We start from the raw sequence: 6,328 nt of genomic DNA, 5'->3' as shown, positions 1-6,328 counted from the left end.
TCTCTTACCTGAAGAACCTGTAGTAATCTTTGTTACTGAGGTTGCATAACAAAAGATAAATTACTCTTAGCCATCATTGTTTCAAGATTCATAACCAGATATAATCCAATGGGAGCAAATGCAAATATGACCAAGAAATGTTATCTTAAGCACTAGGATACTTGCATGATTTTTCTAAGAGATGCATGAAAAATATGAGAGAATAGATTCTCCAGTTGTTATGCCTACAAAAATATATAATTATAGATAATGTGCAGTGAGCCACATTCTTTATTCTGGTATACTTATTCAGAACACTGAAATAAGTCTACTAAGACAGGAGTTCTTTTTCATTTTTTTAATTTTGTGGTCACACCCGTCAGCGCTCAGGGCAGAGCTCAGGGAGCTCCTGGCTCTGCTCAGAAATCGCTCCTGGCAGGCTCGGGGGACCATACCGATGGATGCCGAGATTCGAACCACGGTTTTTCTGCGTCTAAGGCAAATGCCCTACTGCTGTGCTATCATCTCTCTGGCCCCAAGACAAGAGTTCTTATAGTTGGTTTTGCTAATTGATCAAACCAGGACGCAAGGATGACCTATATTCAAATACCTTTACTAGGGGGCTGAATTATGGCTCAGTGGCTAAAAGCCCTTGTCAATATGTCCTAAATTATGTGTTGTAAATTATATGTTCTAAATTATTATGTTCTTATATGTTCTAAATTATTGATGATATCTTTAAATTTAAATAATATTCTAGTTAAATAAAATGCACCTGGAACATAGTTTCTCTCTTTGAGTATAATATTACCTTTTTCCTTTTTCTCTAATTATAGGAGAAAGAATTTTAATTATAAATTAAAGTCACACGACTTATTCCATTTATATCACTTTCCCAAATGCTGTATTATACTTATAAATTTACAAAATTTACTAGAACTGATCCCACTATTTGGGGGTCAGTTGTTTTAGTTTTATACTTTTTCTGGATGTAATGTCCCTTTACAATATAAGATTCAAAGGTATTTTAATCATCAGAAAGGCTTTTGATTTGTATAGTTTTGCTATTTTCTGTTATTTTTCAGACTATAACTATGTATCATTTGGTTGTTTATCGCCTGCCTTCTAGTATGTCTCTTCTTGATAATTCTTTAAAACCTTTTAACTTTGCATAATTTTATTCCTGTTTGTTAAGCTATTTCTGGAGGCTTTTTATGTATTTTTATATGTAGGGATTATATCTGGAACTTAATTTTAATTAAGATAGAGTTTGCAGGTCCTTTTTTCTCAAAAAATTTCTTAATTTTGATCCCTTCCCCAAACGATATGGAGTCTTATGAAGTCATGTTTATACAGTAAGACCTCTAAGTATTTAATTAAAATCAGTAATAAGATAAATCCGAAATTTATCACACTTCTCTTTGAAGTTTTACTTAAGTTCCTGGCACTGAGTAAAGAGGAAGAGATGTTACAAAGTTTGGAAAGATAAAAGTAAACAATTTCCAAGCATAAACATGCAATTTTTTTTTTACACAGAATGGGGCTGGAGAGATAGAATAGTGGTTAAGATGAGTACCTGGCATACAGCTGACAGTCTCTAAATACGAAGCACAAAGTAAGTCCTGAGTACATCCGGGTGTGGTCCCAAACAAACAAAGTAATAAAAATTTTATAAATAGAAGCTAAATGCAACTATTCAAATGAATATGAATTTTTAAAACCAAAATACAATATCAATATATATGCATATACAATAGTCTATAACATAAAAACAACTAGTACAAAAATGTAGTTCATTAGTTGGGAATAGTTAAGTTGTTATACACATAATAATGTATAAAATATCATTTGTGAGGTATTCAGTAATACTTTTTTTAATGACTTTTATTGTGATCGAAGTGAATTACAAGTCTTTAACAGTAATGTTTATATCCTTTAGGGACAAAAATACCTGAAATATCTATGAATTGTGAATCAGAGATTACATACATAATATTTAAGATACATAGTGACAAAGAATTAGGGCCATTCCTACCACCAGTGTTGTCCTCCCTCCACCCCTGTTCCTAGCCTGCATTCCATACCTCCCTCTTTACCCCTTGGTCTGCTAGTGTGAGAAGTCTCCTTTGTGTAAAGCTTTCTGTAGATTGGGTATGGATTCTGGTGTCATTGACTTTGGGTTTAATGCTTAAGTCTGATCATTTTTTATTTCCACTCAATGCTCATACATCAGTAATACAGGCCTGATCATGTGGTCTTTACAAAATGGCGTCCCTTTTTGTTTAGAACCCAGGAACCTTCAGCATCTAATCATTTAAATCAAGTTAAAAATGTAACGAACCGTAGGCTAGATACAGAGGGGACCACATATTCTAGCAACCCTGGGGGTGAGGGAAGAGGATATAGGAGGTAGGACAAAAACGGAGGTGTAGGGAGGACAGTTTGGTGATGGGAATCCCCCTGATTTTATGTAAATATGTACCTAAAATATTATTGTCAACAATATGTAAGCCACTATGATCAAAATAAAAATTATATTATAAAAAAAAAAGATTTACAGGAATAGAAAAAAAAATGTAACGAATCTGCCTGGAACGGCTTAGAGCTAAGAGTAACGCCTTTGTGCTGCTGGGTGTGACCCAAAAAACCAAAAAAAAAAAAAAAAAAAAACAATGTAACACAGTGTAGGGGGGGGCAGAGTGATAGTGCAGCAATAGGGTATCCCATATGGTCCCCCAAAGCCAGGAGTGATTTCTGAGTGCATAGCCAGGAGTAACCCCTGAGCCTCACCAGGTGTGGCCCCAAAACAAAAACAAAACAAAACAAAAATAAGTTAGTATAAAAGAGTATCTCTACATCCTAAAATATTAAATAACTTCCTTAATCTGATACAAAAATTAATAATTATAAAAAATAATTAGTACAACCATATAAAAAACCATATAAATTTTTTTTAAATTTTTGAACTTTCACTCATCTCATGAAAGCATTAAAACAATAAAACATCAAGCTTCAAAATTAAAGATATTTGCCAAGAAGGATTTATCCCAATAAGTCAGTTCAAATATTAACCTATGGGTTGACATGCAAAAAAAAGCAAATCACAAAAAACTATATTCAGCAGAGGTTTTTTTGTGGGTGTTGGTTATTTGTTTTTAGTTTTTGACACTCAGGAGTTACTGACTCCTGGTTTTGCACTCAGAAATCAAGGCAGGCTCAGTGGAACATATGGGATGATATGCTGGAGATCTAATGTGAATTGGCCTCATGTAAAGTAAATACCCTGCCTCTGTGCTATTGCTCCAACTCCCAGACATTAAGCAGTTTTAATACAGCTCTTAAACCAACAAAGAAAACAAGTCTTTTTTGGTTATGTATTTGGGACAGAAACTTTGTTTTAAAGAAATAGAAAAATCAAGACTTGCTAGTACAATGGGTAAAGTGCTTGCCTTGCAGGTGACAAACCCCTATTTGTTCTTTCACACCATATATGGTCCCCTGAAAACTTCCAGGTGCAATACCACAATACTTGAGCACAGAAATAGGAGTAAGTTCCTAGCTATTAAAATTAGAAAAGGGCTACAGATGGATAAAGTGGAAGAACGTAAATAAATAGATTGATAAATAAATATAATATATGGATTATTTTTAGATTATTGAGATAAGGACTTCCTGGTGCTTGCAGAACTTAAAGAATTGTTAAAGATTTTTGCATACTATATATTTTGGATATGAATGAGTCTACATGTGTATGTGTGTGTGTTGCTTACAGTCTTTTGTGGGAGAACACCTGGCTATGGTCAGAGCATTACACATGGAAAATATTATAAAAATTTTCAATCCATGCAGGCTTTGTTTCTGCTGAAGATGACAATTACAAGGAATAATTTTCATCCTAAACCAGATAAAAAACTTTATAGATTATGGGAGAAAAGAAGTATTTACCTATAAACCAAATTTTACTACCATAATAGACAAAGGGATGGTAAAATAATAATCAGATAATCCTAATATTTAAAAGAAAATCTACTGTTATAGCATGGTCTTTTTTTTTCTCTTCCACCCCAACAGTCACAGGAAATCTTAAAGTTTAAATCCTTTCTTGCTTGAAAACTCATTATTGGTTAAACACAACATATTATGTCCCAAACTCATCTAGTTTCTATGATCTAGATTTTTTAGTCATTCTTTATTCAAGTACCATTTCTATTAAACTTTGCCATCTGTGTGTTTTCTTCTGGGCATATGGCAACTTGAAAATGTCATCTTGAAACTATTTTACCAAGAACTAAATTCACTGTATCAGCAATGATCTGACCATTGCAGAAGCCACTGGACCTATTGTCTTCTTGGCACTATACTATTATTAACAGTATAAAATTACATTAGCTATGTTTTTAATATCAACATCATTGCTGCACTATTATAGCCACCAAAATTATTTTCACATGGCCTCTATTATTACTTTAATATATTATTTTCTACTTATTAAATAATTAAATTTTAGCTTTTTCTTGGCCCTAGTCTTACTGCATGAATGTCTTATCTTTTGAGGGAGAGGCTTGAGCCATAACCAACAATACTCAGCATTGAGTCCTACTTCTGTGCTCAGGGATCACTTCTGATGGGGCTTTGAGAACTATGTATGTTACCAGAGATCCAATCTGAGTCAGGACTACCTATTGAACTATCTCTCTGGCTTCTTGATGACATATACTTGATAGTAAATATTCTGTGTTTTGGTTTTGGACATAGATTGGGATTGAACCTTACGATGACTGATTTTTTTAAATCATGTATTATTTTGTTTCACAGATTCCCTAAGAGAGACCATTATTCCCGTTCAAATATTAAGGAAACCAAGAACAGAGAGAGTTTTATTCAAATCAAATTTACTAAGTGGTAGTATAGCCAATGTATTTTTGTGCCCAGAGTTTAGAGCTTATTAATCCAACCTATTTATTCATGGGTCCAGAGTTTTACTCAATGAATCAAACTATCATCCCTTAATTATTTTCAACTCAATAAACTTATTTTTTGGATATTCATTTATATCAGGCCAGGGAAATGATACAGAAGTCAAGGATAGATGCTTTTCACACACCAAGACCTAATTCAATTCCAAATATACAGACTACAAGCAGCATTTGTATAGTTTGGGGGGGCCTCCAAGCACTGCCTGTTTCTCTCATCATCCTTGGCACCACAAGGCCTCAACAAGTCTATAACTTCTGTTGTTGTTAGCACTGAACCACCAACTGAGAACCACTGAGAGTGGCCTCCAAGACTTCTGAGTACTGTTTGGGAATCTACTCCCAACAACAAAAAAGTTAACTATAAAGTTGAAAGTAAAATTCAAATTGCTGAATTCATAAGTACTAACGAAATTGGTGATTCCAAGAAGCATGGCAGGATAATTACAACATATTTTGATAGCATAAGTGACAATACACATCAAGGAAAAGAATTAGATTATCTTGGTTTTGATATAGCACATTTTCCAGGTTTCCAAAACACTATTGTCATTTAATTTGCATGATGTTTGTATTTCTTTCAAGAAATAAAGTCGATTAAGTTTAGGTAATGTTTCCCAGTTTACCAGAAGAAAGCCTAAATGTCATGCATCCAATTTCTGAGGTAGTATTAAAAGGAAATATTGGACAGAAGTAGTTCTCTGGAATCTGATTTAGAAAGTAAGTATTTATATGTTAAGATGGCAAACAGAATGCTTCAAATTTTTCCATTTGGCATCTTTACAACAGATGTACATGAATGATTTGATGACCTTCAATTATGACTTTTCTGTTCATCAGGGAAATTGAGGTAATAAATGGTTCTTCAAATGAAAAAAAATTGAATTTGAAAACCAAATTCTACTAGTGTAAAAAAATGAGAATTTGCTAGGATGTTTAATACATAAAAACCAGTGTGTACTCTTGATTCAATCGTTTCATTATCAGAAAGTCTATTTGGCACCTATAAATGAAAGTGTTAACAAAAATTTAATTGAGTGCTCACTTCAGTAGCACATATACTAAAATTGGAATGATATAGAGAATATTAGCATGGCCCCTGAGCAAGGATGACACGCAAATTCGTGAAGCATTCCATATTTTTCAGAATGTACCATGTCCTAGGATACAAATCTAACCTATATAAGATCACAAATGTAAGGATCATTAGAAGCACCCTATCAGATCACTATGCAACAGAGTTCAAAATTGACTACAAGAAGAAGCAATGGAGAAAAACTAATACCTGGAGATTAAACAACATGCTGCTCAACAACAGCTGGATCAAAGAACAAATCAAGGAGGAAATAAAAAGATTTCTTGAGACAAATGATAAT

At 33.4% G+C, this 6,328-nt stretch overlaps 1 non-coding gene across 1 annotated transcript; it reads left to right on the top strand.

The window, feature by feature from the left end:
* The first annotated feature begins 5,989 nt into the window (after positions 1–5,989).
* LOC126003182 (U6 spliceosomal RNA) lies at positions 5,990–6,096 on the top strand. The gene has a single exon (XR_007493717.1). It is a non-coding gene; the product is annotated as a U6 spliceosomal RNA (small nuclear RNA).
* The last annotated feature ends 232 nt before the right edge of the window (positions 6,097–6,328 follow it).

The sequence above is a fragment of the Suncus etruscus genome, chromosome 2 (assembly GCF_024139225.1).
Source record: "Suncus etruscus isolate mSunEtr1 chromosome 2, mSunEtr1.pri.cur, whole genome shotgun sequence".
Lineage (NCBI taxonomy): Eukaryota > Metazoa > Chordata > Mammalia > Eulipotyphla > Soricidae > Suncus > Suncus etruscus.
Note: the sequence above shows the minus strand (reverse complement) of the source record. Positions and strands in the feature narration are given on the sequence as shown.